The sequence below is a fragment of the Strigops habroptila genome, chromosome 1, assembly GCF_004027225.2.
Source record: "Strigops habroptila isolate Jane chromosome 1, bStrHab1.2.pri, whole genome shotgun sequence".
Taxonomy (NCBI): Eukaryota; Metazoa; Chordata; class Aves; order Psittaciformes; family Psittacidae; genus Strigops; species Strigops habroptila.
Window position 1 is genome coordinate 40,777,546 of NC_044277.2, and position 18,158 is coordinate 40,795,703.

At 40.0% G+C, this 18,158-nt stretch overlaps 1 protein-coding gene across 3 annotated transcripts in view; it reads left to right on the forward strand.

Moving 5' to 3' along the window:
• ALKAL1 (ALK and LTK ligand 1) overlaps positions 1-18,158 on the forward strand; it is a 38,425-nt gene that overhangs the window by 11,361 nt on the left and 8,906 nt on the right. The gene's annotated exons all lie outside the window — the stretch shown is intronic.

Below are 18,158 nucleotides of genomic sequence, written 5' to 3' on the forward strand. Positions count from 1 at the left end.
GGCCTGTAACTGTTTTGAGATTTTTTTTCTTTTATTTTTCAAAATAGATACTTATTTCAGTTGTTCCATGTTCACATCTCTGACAGGAGAAAAGAAGAAAAAAGGGGCTTTTGAATTGTGCACATAGTGCTGATCTGTATGTGTGTGGTGCTGTTCAAGAGGCTCACAATGCTAAATTCTTTTTTACATTTCTTTTTCAAATGTAAAACTTGTCAGAATCTGTTAATCTAGGTTTATAACCATCCCAGTTCTGCTTTCTAGAGCAATCAGCAATATTAATAGCAGAAAAGTAATCATATATATTACGTTTGGCTTATTTCCTGATCCCACAGCATTTTCTGATGGAAACAGGGATTTACAGAGAGGGGAAAAAAGGAAATCCATGCTTCTTGATGTTCTTTTGGCAAACAAATATAAAGGTCTCCACAGGCAAGGATTAACTAATACAAATATGCTTTCTGAGCAGCTATTGAAGAATTACTAATAAACATCATTATAGCTGAGTTCAAGCGATCCAACCTTGTAAATATATCCTTGTTATAATTTCATTAATGTTGGCTGAAGCCCTAGGAGAAGTCAGTGTTTCAACCTCTTTGTTCAAGTCTTAATGAATTATTGGAAAGTGGCCGATTAGAAAGCATTGAATCAGAAGGGGCCACTGCATTCTGAATGTTACTCTCTTTGATGTTGTTTACCTCCCAAGTTGACTTGGCCAAAAATCTTGATATGCGAAGCTGTGAGCCCGTTTTGCTGGGCCATTATATCGCAGAGCATGTATGGAAGTCAAATATGATAGATAGTTATTCAGTGAACGTTGGAAGTGTTCACTAAAGCTCATACCTTAGAATAGGATTCTGACCAGAAGTGGAGCACAACTGTATTGTAGCTGAAGGGGATACAACAAAAGAAGTGGGATGGCCAAGCAGAAGCTTAGTTTTTCTTGAGACTAAACACGCTTTCTATACTTAACTCCCCTACTTTTCTCTATTTGGTGAATCTGCTTGCTTCCTGCCTCCAGTTGCTTCTAAACTGAATGCCTCTTCAGCTGTCCAGGGCAGGGTCTACACTATAATGTGAAAATATGTTTGTGATACTCAGGCCACTTCATGCTGCTGGGTAAGAGCTGGGACCTATGCTATGTGTCAGCATATACTTGAGCTTTCTCTTCTGAAGAGCTACATATTTTAAGTAATGATACATGGGCACAGGCATAAGGGATTAGAATGTGAGTGCCTCTTATCTTGAGGCTGGAGTCAGATTCTTGACTTATTCCTCGATAATGTAAAGATACTCAAAGAGGTGGATGAAGTTTGAATAATCGATCTTGTCTTTGGAGTGGCTTAGCATTGTTCCATGGCTTCCCACAGCATACTTAATGGGGCATTACCTCTATGAGGATCCTCATTTCCCAACGGATCAGTTCAACACTGGTTTGTTGCCTAAAATAAACTCAAATAAGAGCAGCAATAAACTACATCCTGTTTTTTTAATCTCCATTACACTAGTCTTATTTAAATATCTTTTCACTAAGTACATCACCTAAAATGATGTAAAAGGAGCAGCCATTAACCACAAGGTTCCCCACTCAGTCAACAAACACTCTAATCAAACTGTGTGGGTTTTTTTTTAGTTAAACCTGTCTTCAGAGTACCTCTTGATGCAGCATGAAATACTGCAGAAGGAGCATCAGAGCAGAGTATGTTTTCACATTAGTTATAATAGCCTCTGGATTATTGAAAATTAACCAGATAGCTCTAATTTGAAGAGGCAAGTATGCAGCCTAAGAATATTTGAAAAACAGTAATAAGGCCTATAGCCGTGCCTCTTAATCTTTCACATAAGAAGATGGTGGAGGTTCAGAGGGTGCAAAGGAGGAGGAAATAACATGAAAACTGGTTTTGCCAGACAGGTAAAGGCTTATTAATGCTGGCAGAACCTCCAGCTGGGAAAATCCATGGTTGTTATAGCCTTTGTGCCACCAGTATAGAAAAAAGGAGTTGGCTCAGAGAAGAGAATCTGGCTCAAAGAACTTAAAATAAATATCAGATGTCAGAGCTGTGACTTAATTGTTTAGCTAAGTAGATCATGTGAATTACACACAGATTGAGGACCTGTTTTTGCTTCTATTGAAATCAAGGAGAACAGAACCAGGGCATACTCCCCTTTCAGTGGCTTTCAGTCCTCAAAACTGTGTTATTTGAGAGTACATCACCTAGAATCATTTCTGTACCAGCCGTTAATCCAGAGAGCTGCTAATATACGACTGCTTTGTGTTTTTTTACTGTAAGCATAAGCTAAAACTCTAACAAGAATGCACTTCCTTAGTGGCTGTTGGATTTTATTTTGAAATTTGACATTCAGAGAGTGGCTTCTGTGACTCTAACCATGGAAATGGAACTGCAGGTTCAGATATTGGTTTCTGACAGTAGCCAATTTTAGAGGCATATATCGAGACATACATATGTTTTCCTCCTTTTAATGAAGTCTCAGATTACAGCTCTGACAGTCTCAGAATTAGACCTATGCCCCAACTCAAAGACATTAGCTTATAAATATCCTCTTGAAAAACTAGTTTTGAAAGCCTTATCTCTTTATAGTGATTTCCTTAATGAAATTATGAGGGAATTTTATTACCTTTATGAATAAAAGTAAATAAAACATTTTTTTCTCTTACTACTATGCTATTGCATGTTTCCTTTAGCATTTTAAAAATCTCTATAAAATGCCCTCCATCTGCCCCCATTTAATCATGAAGGCTTTGCAGGAGTGAGGAGACTATCAGAAGAAAGACTGGAAACTTGAAAGGGTTGTTTAGTTACAACCAAAATTAAATTATTTGGAGCTGACTGACAATCTTACATTCAGGAAGAAAGATTCTGGGTGAAGGCTTCACATGTGCAATTGGAAGTACATTTTCATTACCTGGCTAAGAGCCTTCACATAGTTCTACTGACAGGGTGAAATACTGGTAGACAGGTGACAGAAAGAAAAATCTTTGGAAAGATCTACAGCCAATTTACAGACTGACATGTATTTCTACAAATCTGGCTGGATGATGAATGACTGTTGGTACAGCATGTAACTGATGACATTATAAATGAATGAAGCATAGAGAAATTACTTATCATATTTCTGGACATACTCGGAAGATACTGTGGGGAATATTCTAATTTAGATAGGGCAGTTTTCAGGTGCTGGTTTCTGTATTCAGAGGGTGGCAATCATCTCTGTCCCCTGGCCAGCCAGGGTTCAGCATCTCCAAGCTCATGATGATAATACCATTACTCTAGTCTTTTAACCAGCAACAAGTGTGATTTCTTTTTCCGAGAAATAAAAGTACAATGCCTGATCACTTTGTGAGTAATTGCTTTCCCTTCACAAATGGTGAGTTAAGCAAAGAAAAATCAAAGATTGAGGTGGAGACGAGGAGTATAATATTATATATTATACTCAGTATTGAAAAACCTGAGTAGTTCACAGCAAGGGAAACTATCCTCCCCATCCCCTGTCCACCTATCCTGATACTTCAGACGTGATTAAATGCTTCTTCTGTAGCTCGAATGAGTTAGATTCCTCCAGCAGCAAGTTATGTCCTTCCTACAGTTCAGTGCCCAGGCTTGGAGCAGCCAGTGCTAGGGATAATCTGTTGCCCTTGAGAGGATGTTGAATTGGATGGAGGCTGGCACACCCTTTCAGGCTGTAAATAGTCATTACTCTACTGAGGTAGCAGGAAGGCCTCCCTGGAATTACTGTTCATGCTGTTGTCTTCGTAGCAACTATCAATGCTAACTATTCCTGTCAATCTCTGTTCCCACTCACAGCTCAGCCAAGGCAAGGAAGCCCAGTGAAGTTGCAAGGGTGGGGAGAAAGCAAAGTGCAGTGGCTGGGCAACAGTAGGGCCTGGGCAGGGAAAAGAAGGGGCAGTGGCTGCCTGTGTCCCCGTGAATGTGAACAGGTCTTTAGCACTCTCCCATGACTACAAGGCAACCTTCTGCGCTACTAAGGCTACCGAAAGGACATAGTTAAAAATAGTTACAAATAGTTTTCTTTCATACCTTCTGAAGAATTGGCCTAAGTATGGGTGAAGGTAGGAATGATAAGTAGGTGTCCTTCTGTGCTGTGTATCCTATGTAGGTGCTCCAAGTGATACAAAATGAACACCATATGCTTCCATGTCTGTTTCTCCTACTTTTGTTCTCTTCTACATGTCCTTTCCAGCCTCCTCCCACAGGTGCTTTTGCTTTTGTGTGATACAGTAATGTGGATCACAGAGAGTGGGAAACTGAGACAACACGAGCAGTTGTGGTGTCTCAAAGATGGTCTTGTAAGTTCAAGTTGGAAAGCTGAGTTATAAAGGAAAGAACTTCTATAACCTTCCCAAGTAGCAGCATAATGAGAAAGAGCAAACTCAAGTAAAATGAGTGCATGTATTTGCTTTGTTTGCTCTTCCTGTTTTGATTTTGCAAAAGTTTCTGTTAAAGGACTGATTTCACCTGAAGCATAAAAAAACCTAGAGATGGAAGATTTTCTCAGGGGACTTTGTGTCACTTCACTTCCATTCACTTGCATGAAAGAAGGCAGATCTACCATAGATTGTGCTTGGGAGGGACTGTGTTGGCCTCGTACCATAATACTAGTTTTGATAGCACAGGAGCTTTGACTCTGGGAAGTAAAATATCTGTTTAATAGCAATACTTGTTTAATAGCACAGGAGCTTTTGACTGGGTACTCTGCTTTCATTATGTCCTGTAAGATCCAGTAGAGAGGTACAAGGATTATGGGACTAATGGTCTCACTCTCTTAAAAAAAGAGGACAAACTTCACCTTCATTCATATTCTACCACAGGTGAATGGAGAGAAAACTGCAACAGTGAATAAAATTTAGAATACAAAGGAGCATGTAACTCCTTCTGAGGCAGTGTCACAGCTGTGGTTCTAGTCTTTTGGAAAGAGAAACTCGAAAAAAGGAGACTGTTTTAAAAGTTATTTTATCTCATGATGTACACTAGTGTTTAATGACTTTTCCTGAAAACAGCAGTATTTTACAATGACACATCCAAAAAGCAGCTAGATAATGGACATTCTTTTCATGAAAACTAGCTGCATCAGTAGGATGTTACATATGGATTTACCCTGTGCTAGAAATGCGGCAAGAAGCTTGAGACTCCCATGTACTTCTTTGTAATGTAGTAATACATAAATTGAAACTAACTCCATTTAATGATTTACAATAAACAAAGAATGAGGGAGTTAGCAATAAAACACTACAGCAAACAAGTATATTTCTTCTCAGGGTAAAAGAGTGTGTTTTACATGGTTCATCATCATATATTTACAAGCTCCCATAGTTTTTAGGTAAAACTTCTCATTTAATCAAAAGGATTCCATGGGGACAGGAGTAGTAGGGATTCCAGGAGAAATTCCTCCCTCCTACGTGTTTATAGGCCATAACCCAATGGGGATAATAGCACGTAGAACATAACCGAGATAGGTTTTTCTGATTAAAGCTAGTATTTCATACTTAGAATCATATGGCTTGAACTTATTTGATTTATTAAATCCAGCCATGTGCTATTTCAGCCAACACATCCCAGAATCTTGTTCATAACCTTTTCAAAGAACTGGAATGTGCCTAGCTAGTGTAAGACTTGTCTTGCCTGTTTATCAGTAGAGATAAATAAATATCCTTTTCTTCTTGAAGAAAAGTCCAAGTCACATTAGCCTGGCTTTTTTGTGTTACTATTTATATTATAGTAAGTACAGAATCTTCCATATTATTTGTAAGAGTGTTGCTAAAGCTTACTGCCCCATGGCTCAAATAAAAGCTATAAATCCAACTGAAATCAAGTGTCTAAAGTTAGTAATATGTTGTTTTGATACCCACCTGAAAGTCTCTGTAATAACAATACAGCAAAATATGTGGGTCCAACCCTTTTCCTTGCAATGACATTATAGAGTATTGATGAGTGAGGGGGACTACACAGCCGTCAGTAAGAGTGGAATTTGACCCTGTTCGCTGTAAAATGGCAGCACTTTACTTCAAGACTATTTATAGAAATCTAAAAAACCCCAAAAACTTCCATTCCAAAGAAAGGGTGAAGAACTAAAAATTTAACATACTTCAAATCTACTCCAAACTGTGGTGCACAAATGTCAATCCATCAGACAAATGTTATGAGGACATATAAACAATAGTGCTACAGACAAAAACAAGGCATGATGAATTAAGAAAGCAGTATACCTTTGCTCTTTATGTGTTTTTAATTTCTTCATTTTATGAATTTACTGTGGTTTGTAAAAGGTGTCCTTATCTGTTTTTACTGTCAGGAATCTCTTTGTACAATACTTTGTGCATTTTTTTAAATGTTCAGTATTTGCAATACTGCAGCTTTTGTAGAGCTAAATAGGTTGTGATTACTCTTCTATGAATGTCGTGAATATTAATCCCCCCCCAGGTTTGAGAGAGCACCTGATGTAGATAAGGCTTACAAGGGTGTGTAAGAGAGATATGACATAGGTGAGTAGAGACTCTGGGATAAGACTGAGTGGTTGGCACTGTATGTGATGGATTGGCAGAGGGAAGAGAGGTGAAAATAGAAATTGTGACTAAATGGCAGACTTCAATTTTGGAAGCTGGTGCTTCCTTTTATGCCCATCTTTTAGTACATTTAAGAATTACGCTGATTTTTTTAATGTAGTGGTCTCACCAGTGGTGACTGACAATGTAAACTTTGTCAGCCATAATGAAAGCAGACCCTTTTAGGCTCTTTGGGGTCATACCGTTGTACTTCTAAATTGACCTGAAGTCACAGCCCACTTTATTGCTCAAGTTCCTGATGAATGTTAAAGAATAAAGACACTTGATTTTATATATGTAATGCCAGTTATTGTATTCATAACTAATGTTGGGAGAATTTGAGGATATATCAATTACTCAGCATTTAAAAGGAGTAATATTTGCCATGCTCACATCAGAAAAATATTGCTGGAATGAATACCAGGGAAAGTAAACATTCAGTCACTAGTTTAAGTATCCGTAGAAGTACCATTTCAAACCTGGACAAGTAAATAAGCATGGAAGCATTTATTTGATGTGACAGCAGAACTAGCATTTTAGGACTTGACTAATGAGGTACAATCATATATCACAATGTGCATTCCAAATAGTGTCTATAAATAAAGTTGAAATACTGAACAAAGATTTTAGGGACTGCAAATAAATCCAAAGAAATTAGAATACTGTTTATGTCTACTCTTAGAGAAGCAGAAGATAAATTGGCCAAGTCATTTATTATGAATTCTTAATTGCACCCTATTTGTAACCCTTAAACTCTAGAGTACACTGTGTTGCGAGAACTGAAAGGGCTCCTGTTAGATGGAGTAAATGGGAAGCCTAGTAAACTCTGCTCTCAGAGCACAAAGGTATGCATGAGTACATTCAGCATATTCTACATTCAGTAGATGGCAGTGGTATGCAGTTGTAGATTAATTTGGGATTTTCTCTTGAGCAGACGCTCTCATCTCTGAATCTAAGCAGTGTGGGTTTGGGAGTTTATTTGATGCTTTTGGGGGGTTTATTTCAGTCTTCTTTTTTCAGAAAATACTAAGATACCAGATAATTTTTCACCTGCTAGAGCAGACAGTGATAGAAAGCACTTGGAAGAATCTGGTAAGGTTTGAATTTCAAACAGCGATATTACATACAGAAAGGAATGTGTCTGTCTGAAGCATTGACTCATTTTCCATCTATGCCCCGTGGAACTTAGTATGTACACATCACAGTCTCAAAATAAAAGTATTCAGTAAGCGGGAACTCTGTGTGTTACTTAACAGGAGTAGTAACACAGTGACGTCTCGGAATACTGCACACAGAAATAGATATTTTCTCTTGTTTAAAGGAATGAATTGCAGATCTGTTGGGGGAAAGCAGTGTGTGCATGTGTGTGTGAGTGTGGATAAGCAAATAAATTACTAAGACAATTAGAAATCATTATAAATTTTTTAATTATGGAAAACTGGAAGAAAACAAAACAAAAGCAGAAATACAGTTTATCTGGTAGAAACCACAGATGAGGAGGCGAAGAGAATTAAATTACATCATTTAAGTAGATATTTTCTCATATGGCAGTTATGTCTAACACAAATAACAGAAAATATTTAATGATTTATGATGTTAATGATGGAAGGAGTTGCTCTCTGTTGCACAAAGCAATGTTTTTTCTTGCCTCCCTATGGGAAACTGCAATAGAAAATGCGTTAAATATATCAGTCTGTGAACTGTTTTAACACAACCACAAACTTATCCTAAGGGTTTCAAGAACTCTTGGACAGACCCCAGAATCAACTGGTGGTCCCTGAGTAGGGAACAGAAATGTCATACATTTTCAACATTTTCAACAATGTATACTCTCTCTCTCTGCTGTATGAGACACCACATGAAGATCTAGAGAAACTTTTAAACCTATATTAACATGGCTATTGTTTGCAGAACAGAAAGTAATACCATTTTGACCAAAGCTTCTGAAAATCATCAGTTTCACACATAAGAACTTTGACAAGCCATAAGCCCTGAAATAGCGGTTTTGTGCAATCTGGTCACAGTCAAAGTATAATAATGAAAGTAGGAAATTAAGTGCTTTAAATTGGTCAGAGTACTGAAGAAAGAAGGATATGTTAATTGATTCAGCTCTTCTTGCTGAGGACGTTGGTAGGAACCATTCTCCTTAGCACCCTGAAACCATGGTGTGGGAAATGCCATAGCCAGGGAGAGGGATTGACTCCCTGTGACATTTGGCCCCAGTCGTAACCACATATTTCTGTCTACCTTTAGCAGGAATGCCTAGATCAAATCTCTAGGTACATGCTTGATACTCCATTTATTTACAGTGTATTTTACCATGCGATTCCCATGTCTGACACTGTAGTCAAACACCTATGTTTTGCTCAACACCAAACTGTACTCTTATGAAAATGAATGTTAAAATTTTTTTCTCCACTAGGATGCCTTATCTTTGCACTGTTTTCTATTTTAACTGTTGGTTTTGAGCAAAACCTATTTGTTTGATTGGGTTTTTTAACTGAGGCAGTACATCCTTTCTCAATATCTATAGAAATTATTACATACATAAATTAAGTCATACAGAAGAAGGATGGTTTGGGTCAGTAAGGTTTCTGAATATATTTTGTGTTGTAGCTTGGTTTTTTTTAGCACTGCTTTTGTAAAGATTTCATGTATTTTTGGTTCAATTATGCTGAGGATACTTTCATCCTGGCATTGCAGTGTCATTCCATTCACTCACCTTCCTAGTATATCGTTTTATTTGGGTATTTTTCTCTTGTTCAAGTCTAGTTTGTTGCTTAAATTCTTCTGACACCTTATCAATTTCTTTATGAATTTACATTTGAAAGGTTTTGCTATCACTTTTAGCACCATGGTTTTTTTTGTGTGTGTGTGTGTGTAAACTAAGTCCATCTGGATACTACTGAGAGTATGCAAATCTACTACTGTTTCACCTTGTGGTATTGTCACAGTTAGAAAAGGGTTGCTGTCTTTGGGCAGTGTGGAGAGTTTCTAGTAAAGAAAAGCTCTGTCCAAATAAATGATAGTTGTCTATATAAATATTCAAATGGTTTTGCTGACAGTGTTCCAATATTTGGAGAAGCATGGTATTTCAACCACTGCAAGATTTATTCCTTTACTATGAACAAATGTAGCCTTTGTTTCAGTTGAAGCTTTGGAGAGTCTTGTCCTTTGAAATGTCACTTTTATTTAAAACTTTATTAACACATACTGTGTTGTAAACACTTTCATGACATGAAATGACTTAAAGAAAAAATCACATGCTATTTTCACGCTAAACCAGTATTTTTAGAAGCCTGCATCTGTGTTTGTAATGGAAGAGTCATCTGCATCTTACTGCTGATGGTTTTCTTCTGTCTTTTTGCAGATAGTAAGAAGAAATTGCACAACAAGACATTTGTTTTCTAAATGCCATAGTTATAAAATAACTTTAAACAAAATACATGGGAATTAAGATTTTCATCTTAATGATATATGTGTCACAGTTGTGCAAAATTTAGGTAAATCTATTTAGAGTAGAAAAAATTTATGACAAGTTTGGTAATGCAAGACCTGCTGAAATGTATTGCTTTGTATTAAAATTATTTGACTTGGAAAGGATTATAAAATAAGAGAAAATATGACTAGGAAAGAAGAATAAAAAGCAAAGGAAGAAGAGTGTGTCTAAAGCATTGCTCCTTCTGAAGAACAGACAATTCCATTAACTCAAAATAGCTTTAGGAGAAGTGAATAAAAACCAAATCAGATCATATAAGCATTGTAAGATATAATGAGATATATTACCACTGCTATTGACTATATCCTGGACTAAGCATTATATTGTAAAAAAATTTCTGTGTGATTATAATAATTTGAATTGCCTGAATCTGTTGGGTAACTTCTTGAAGTGCAGAACAACATAAAACCATGAAATGCCTGTTAATCCATCCTGCAACATTCATTTCAAGGAATGTTGTACAATATACGGTGGATATTGTGAATTAACTATGGATATTCAGGAAAATGAATAATTATTAAACCTGGCTAAAAATGCTAAGCTTTAAATACTGCAGTTGAAGTGTGTTGTGCGGGGCACATTAGCACCTGCAAGTAAATCTGGCAAATATAGTTTAGGTGGCAGACAGTGTATAGTTGTAACTGGTGTAATTTCTGGTTTTATGGCTTTTATGGATACGCTTATGTTTTCCTGAAACCTTTACCTGCCATGGAGGAGTTTTCCACAAATGCTTTACAAGTTTGTTGTTTGGGTTTTTTTTAAATAATTGAGGAAAGATTGCTTTGCATTTTGTCATTTTTTTTTCTCAGGTGCATTCTTACAAAAAGAGATTATTGATGAAGACTTTCTTTTTTCTTACATAGAAAGATAAAGGGACCTGGCCAACACAGTGCTACTTCATATTTCCTGTGCTTGCCTACAGTACAGCCTGCACTAAGATGTTGTAGATACCTCTGGTGTAGACGTGCACTAGACCAAGAGCAGGAGGAATTTTTACTGGCTGATTTACACTGCTTCTTTGAATAAGCTAAAAATAAGCAAAGGCTGCCTGTTGGGAGCATAAACAAATTGAGATCTTGGTTTTTAATGCCAAGGTGATATCACCTGAGGATGTGGAGTTTTCATGCCCAAGCCAACAAACTGTTGTGTGGATTTGGCTTATTTCAGTGCTGCGAGTACAGCTTTTGTTATTTATGATCCAGCAGGACATGAATTTTCCTGGCACAATAATGGTGACATGGTGCTGGAGACAGTGCAAACACAGGGTAAAAATCAGCACCTGCTGTTGCAGCTTTTCAGTCAGAACAGGCAAAGCACAGAGAAAGTGAAAGCACAGGAAGGTGAAAAGCCTCATCCAAGGCGAAGCAACTATGTCTTATATTGCAGGTTGAGCCCATGCCTGAGCCCAGGGCTGTGCCTTATTTAGCCTTCTACGTCTCTGCAGTCATATCCATATTAGTGAAAAATTAAACATTCATGTCAGCTATCAGGTGCTGAATAACAACTGAAAAGTGTGCAGAATAATTTTCTAGGGAATTAGCTTAACAACTTTGGAATGTTTACAACAAAATGCAAGAGCGGGGAGCCAGAGCAGCTGTTGCTCACTGCTTCTTAGCACAGACCTTGCTGTCTCTCCTCATCATAGAATAAGAAAATCGTAGAATAGTTAGGTTGGAAAGATCATCTAGTTGGAAAGGCCACCTTAAGATCATCTAGTTCCAACCCCTCTGCCATGGGCAGCAACACCTCACACTAAACCATGTTGCCCAAGGCTCTGCCCAACCTGGCCTTGAACACCGCCAGGGATGGAGCATCCACAACTTCCTTGGGCAACCCATTCCAGCGCCTCACCACCCTCACGGTAAAGAACTTCTTCCTTATGTCTAACCTGAACTTCCTCTGTTTAAGTTTGAACCCATTACTCCTTGTCCTACCACTACAGTCCATAAGGAAGAGTCCCTCCCCAGCATCCTTATAGGCCTCGTTCAGATACTGGAAGGCTGCTATGAGGTCACCACGCAGCCTTCTCTTCTCCAGGCTGAACAGCCCCAACTTTCCCAGCCTGTCTTCATACAGGAGGTGCTCCAGCCCTCTTATCATCCTTGTGGCCCTCCTCTGGACTTCCTCCAGCAGCTCCATGTCCTTCTTATGTTGAGGACACCAGAACTGTACACAATACTCCAAGTGAGGTCTCAAGAGAGCAGAGCAGAGTAGAAGGGCAGGATCACCTCCTTTGACCTGCTGGTCACGCTTCTTTTGATGCAGCCTAGGATATGGTTGGCTTTCTGGGCTGCGAGTGCACACTGCTGGCTCATGTTAAGCTTCTCATCAACTAACACGCCCAAGTCCTTCTCCACAGGGCTGCTCTGAATCTCTTCTCCGCCCAACCTGTAACTGTGCCTGGGATTGCCCTGACACAGGTGCAGGACCTTGCACTTGGCTTGGTTAAACTTCATAAGGTTGGCATCGGCCCACCTCACAAGCGTGTCAAGGTCCCTCTGGATGGCATCCCTTCCCTCCAGCGTATCAACCGAACCACACAGCTTGGTGTCGTCGGCAAACTTGCTAAGGGTGCACTCAATCCCACTGCCCATGTCGCCGACAAAGATGTTGAACAGGACCAATCCCGACACCAATCCCTGAGGGACACCACTTGTTACTGTTTTCCAACTAGACATTGAGCCATTGATGACAACTCTTTGCATGCAGCCATCCAGCCAATTCTTTATCCACTGAGTGGTCCATCTATCAAATTGATGTCTCTGCAATTTAGAGACAAGGATGTCGTGCGGGACAGTGTCAAACGCTTTGCACAAGTCCAGGTCGATGACGTCAACTGCTCTGCCACTGTCCGTCAGTTCCGTAGCCCCATCATAGAAGGCCACCATCATCTCACTTATCTCAGCATGGGATAAAACTCAGACAGATCTAGCCCCCTTTTACCTGAATAAGACCTCTGCAGTGTCACAAATTGAGAAAATTAGCAGTATGGATGGTTTAGAACCAACTTTGCAGTATAAACTTAACCATTTTGTCTGACAAGCAGAGCTGGAAAACTCTATATTTGTCTTGTCCCTAGATTGGACGAGAGCCTTGGGCAACTTTGTCTAGTGTGAGGTGTCCCTGCACACGGCAGGGGGGTTAGAACTAGATGATCTTAAGGTCCTTTCCAACCCTAACTATTCTATGATTCTCTGATTTTATGATTTTGCCATAAATATTCTTAATATTTAAATAGAAGATCCAGTAGCGTATCTGTCCTAGCACCATTTAGTAGTTGTCTATGGCTGTTGCTGTCTGTGAAAGGGGTGTAAGATGGGCAGCATTTTTCCCCAGATGAGTAGTTACCAAAGGACAGACATAAAGGTCCTAATGTAAATAAGAAAGAAACCATAAGAAGAAAAATTAAGAAACTAATATTATTTATGATGTAACGCTCCAGGGCAGCCTTGGCTCTAGTGATCACGAGATGGTTGAGTTTGAGATCCTCAGGACAGTGAGAAGAGCGTGCAGCAAGCTCACTGCCCTGGACTTCAAGAAAGCAGACTTTGGCCTCTTCAGGAACCTCCTTAGTAAGGTTTCATGGGATACAGTCCTAGAGGGCAGGGGGGCCCAAGACTGCTGGTCGGTATTCAAGGATCACCTGCTACGTGCTCAAGAGTGTTGCATCCCGACTAGAAGAAAGTGCAGCAGGAGGACCAGGAGACCTCCATGGATGGACAAGGAGCTGCTGAGGAAACTTAGAGGGAAAAAAGAAGCTTATAGAAGGTGGAAGCAAGGACAGGTGGCCTGGGAAGAATACAGGAGCATTGCCCGAGAAGCTAGGGACCAGGTTAGGAAAGCTAAGGCCCAGCTAGAATTAAGTTTGGCAAGGGATGTAAAAGATAACAGGAAAGGATTCTATAGATACGTAGCAAATAAAAGACAGACTAGGGACAATGTAGGCCCTCTCCAGAAGCTATCAGGAGAACTGGCTACCATGGATTTGGAGAAGGCTGAGGTTCTTAATGACTTCTTTGCCTCAGTCTTCACCAGCAAATGCTCTGACCACACAACCCAAGTCTTGGAAAGCAAATGCAGGGACTGTGAGAACGAAGACCTTAGGCCCACTGTAGGAGAGGATCAGGTTCGAGACCATCTTAAGAACCTGAACGTGCACAAGTCCATGGGACCTGATGAAATCCATCCACGGGTCCTGAAGGAGCTGGCGAATGAAGTTGCTAAACCACTGTCCATCATATTTGAAAAATCCTGGCAGTCAGGTGAAGTTCCCGATGACTGGAAGAAGGGCAATATAAACCCCATTTTCAAGAAGGGGAAGGTGGAAGACCCGGGGAACTACAGACCAGTCAGTCTCACCTCTGTGCCTGGCAAAATCTTGGAACAGTTTCTCCTGGAAAACATGCTAAGGCACATGAAAAACAACGAGGTGGTTGGTGACAGCCAACATGGCTTCACTAAGGGGAAATCCTGCCTGACCAATTTGGTGGCCTTCTATGATGGAGCCACGGAACTGATGGACAGCGGCAGAGCAGTTGACGTCATCGACCTGGACTTGTGCAAAGTGTTCGACACTGTCCCACACGACATCCTTGTCTCTAAATTGGAGAGACATCAATTTGATAGATGGACCACTCGGTGGATAAAAAACTGGCTCGATGGCCGCACGCAAAGAGTTGTGGTAAAGGGCTCGATGTCCAGTTGGAAACCTGTAACGAGTGGTGTCCCTCAGGGATTGGTGTTGGGACCGGTCCTGTTCAACATCTTTGTCGGTGACATGGACAGTGGGATTGAGTGTGCCCTCAGCAAGTTTGCCGATGACACCAAGCTGTGTGGTTCGGTTGATACGCTGGAGGGAAAGGATGCCATCCAGAGGGACCTTGACACGCTTGTGAGGTGGGCCGATACCAACCTTATGAAGTTTAACGAAGCCAAGTGCAAGGTCCTACACCTGGGTTGGGGCAATCCCAGGCACTGCTACAGGCTGGGCAGAGAAGAGATTCAGAGCAGCCCTGCAGAAAAGGACTTGGGGGTGTTGGTTGACGAGAAGCTTAACATGAGCCGGCAGTGTGCGCTTGCAGCCCAGAAAGCCAACCATATCCTGGGCTGCATCAAAAGAAACGTGACCAGCAGGTCAAAGGAGGTGATCCTGCCCCTCTACTCTGCTCTTGTGAGACCCCACTTGGAGTACTGCATACAGTTCTGGTGTCCTCAACATAAAAAGGACATGGAGCTGTTGGAGCGAGTCCAGAGGAGGGCCATGAGGATGATAAGAGGGCTGGAGCACCTCCCATACGAAGACAGGCTGAGAGAGTTGGGGCTGTTCAGCCTGGAGAAGAGAAGGCTGCGTGGTGACCTCATAGCAGCCTTCCAGTATCTGAAGGAGGCCTACAAGGATGCTGGGGAGGGACTCTTCATTAGGGACTGTAATGGTAGGACAAGGGGTAATGGGTTCAAACTTAAACAGAGGAAGTTTGGATTAGATATAAGGAAGAAGTTCTTTACAGTGAAGGTGGTGAAGCACTGGAATGGGTTGCCCAGGGAGGTTGTGGATGCTCCATCCCTGGCGGTGTTCAAGGCCAGGTTGGGCAGAGCCTTGAGCCACGTGGTTTAGGGCAAGGTGTCCCTGCCCATGGCAGGGGGGTTGGAACTAGATGATCTTAAGGTCCTTTCCAACCCTTACTATTCTATGATTCTATGATTCTATGATTATGAACTTAGATTATACTGAGGATGAACCCAGGATTGATAGCACAAGTGCCTTTTATCTTGGATGTACTCTTTCTGGAGCAATGCAGATTTTGTAAGCCTGTTACAGTCCAAATATTCTCCCAGCCAATTAAAACCAATGAGTTACTGTATCCCATGGGTTATATACTGTCTGCATTTTACTAGTTTTCATAACACAGTCCTGAGGCAAGAATGGATTGAATAAACTCTTTTGTGGTTTTGCCCAGTGTGACTTTATAAAGTGTTTTAATTTCAGTAATGCTTTGCCAATCTATCTTATTATATTCATATTTCTGCTTTTCCTTTGTGAAATTAATATGTCAAAGGAATTTAACTTGCATTATGAGGATGTGAGCGTACATTGTGAGAATAGATATGAAGCTACCTGTCTTAATAAGTGATAGATAGCACCTGAAATATGACTCTAGTATCTAAGAGCTTGTTAGAAGCCAGGGAAAGCTAGCACAGAGGTTTTGTCATGATGGTCTTTCACTTTATAAAAGCATCCTGTATGGATTTGAGAGCCTGCTGTTTGATGCAGTGTGATCTGGTCGGAAGTCAGTGATACATATTCTATGCAAAAAAGATGTTCATTAGTTTGATTGAAATACTAAGTCCTTTGAGACCTTAACCTCACAGTTGGAGCGTACAGATAGGAAGGCTTGGCTATGCTGCTGGAAGATGGAAGAAAATTACTGTGCTTGTGTTGGCAATTCATAGTTCAGTCAGAGTTGCCTCTGCTGTTAGAGCCAGTGGACAGAAGTGTTCCAGTAACCTGTGCTGCCCGTGATTTTTATACAAATGAGCTTAGGTTGTCTTTGTGGAGGGCTAGGGGCTCACTGATTGTGTTTGACCAAGCAAATGCATTGTATTATTAAGAAAATGAACACTTGAAGAAAGCTGAAACGTGGGCACATGTTGAAAAGCTGATTGCTGCCCAGAGGAATGGCAGCCACAGCAGGGGAGGAGCAGGCATGCAGTCAATATCATTCAGCCACTTTCTAACACACAACTGACCTAGTTTTCCCTATTGGGACAGGCGTAACGAGGCTAGTGTGAACCTTGGGCTGATGTAGACTACTCGTGGGAAGCAGACCCTGCAGCATTCCTTCTCATGCTTACTGATACAGCTGCAGCTGCAATTTTATGTTTGCAATGCCTAGCTCCTTGCCTGAGTATCAAATCCATTATCCTGTTTTACCTTCTGTGCATTTAGGGGTGGTGTTTTGGCTGTATACTTTACTACAGACTTTTCCTAAATAATTTTAAGGGGCAAAAGGCAGCTACTGTTCCCACAGCAAACTCTATAGACTTTGAAAGGACCTGGGTCTAAATGTTCTTTGTCAGAGCAAGAATGGCTAGCCCAACCTTCACCAGACTTCAGTTATTCATCAGTACTGGTCCACTTGAGGCATCTCACCAAAACTCACGCAGATTGTTTCACGATTTCGGCTTTTCATATGCTTCATTTTGTGTAATTTTAAACTACCTGACATTTCATGTCAGTAAAATTCTACGTTAGATGAAGAAGGGGTGGTATTTCATTTGCAGTAAGGAAACAAATCAGTTAAAACTGAGATTTTCAAGGAATCTTAACTAACCTAGCTGAGTTGCAGTGAGACTTTTAGCTTAACAGCATTTTAGATTAAAATCCCAGCCTGAAAATACACTTATGAGACCTCTGAGAAACTGCCTAAAGCCTATGGTAAGAGTTTATTTTGGCAGATAACTGACACTTTCCTATAGCATGAATCGGAACTTGCTCCCTTCTGATCTAAATGTTAATTCAGATAGGGAATTAACTAAAAAAAAAAAAAAAAAAAAAAAAGTAGGAGCATAAAATGATTTAAAATTACATTAGTGGTAAGGAAATATTTTCAGTGAATAAATATGTTTAGCTGCAAGTCCTAATGCTACAAGTTAATCATGTTCCTTGTATTAGTGTTAAGAAAGATATTTGGTTTTAATTTAACATAACATGCAGCTGTTGTATACAGTTACTGTCTGAAGTAATAATTGCAGTTACTCAATAATTTTTTACATATTTCTACTTTTTCAATGGAAAATTTATGATACTGAGGGGAACTGAACTAGTTTTGAATATATTTACTTGCATCAAAAGTTTCTGCTGTAAGCCAGAGGTAGCATTCCATTGCAAAAAAAAGTATAGATTTTTTCTGTTAGCTCCAGTTCTGTTCTGATGGATTCCTTTGGCTGTTACAAGACTCGTACTTTCTTTTGTACTTTTGGAAAAAATACCGTATATGGGAAGGAAATATTTTAAAATTCACAGCAGTTTTCACAGGAGAGGAGTACTACTTTTCGACTAACAGCGCAATGAAAATATGCAGG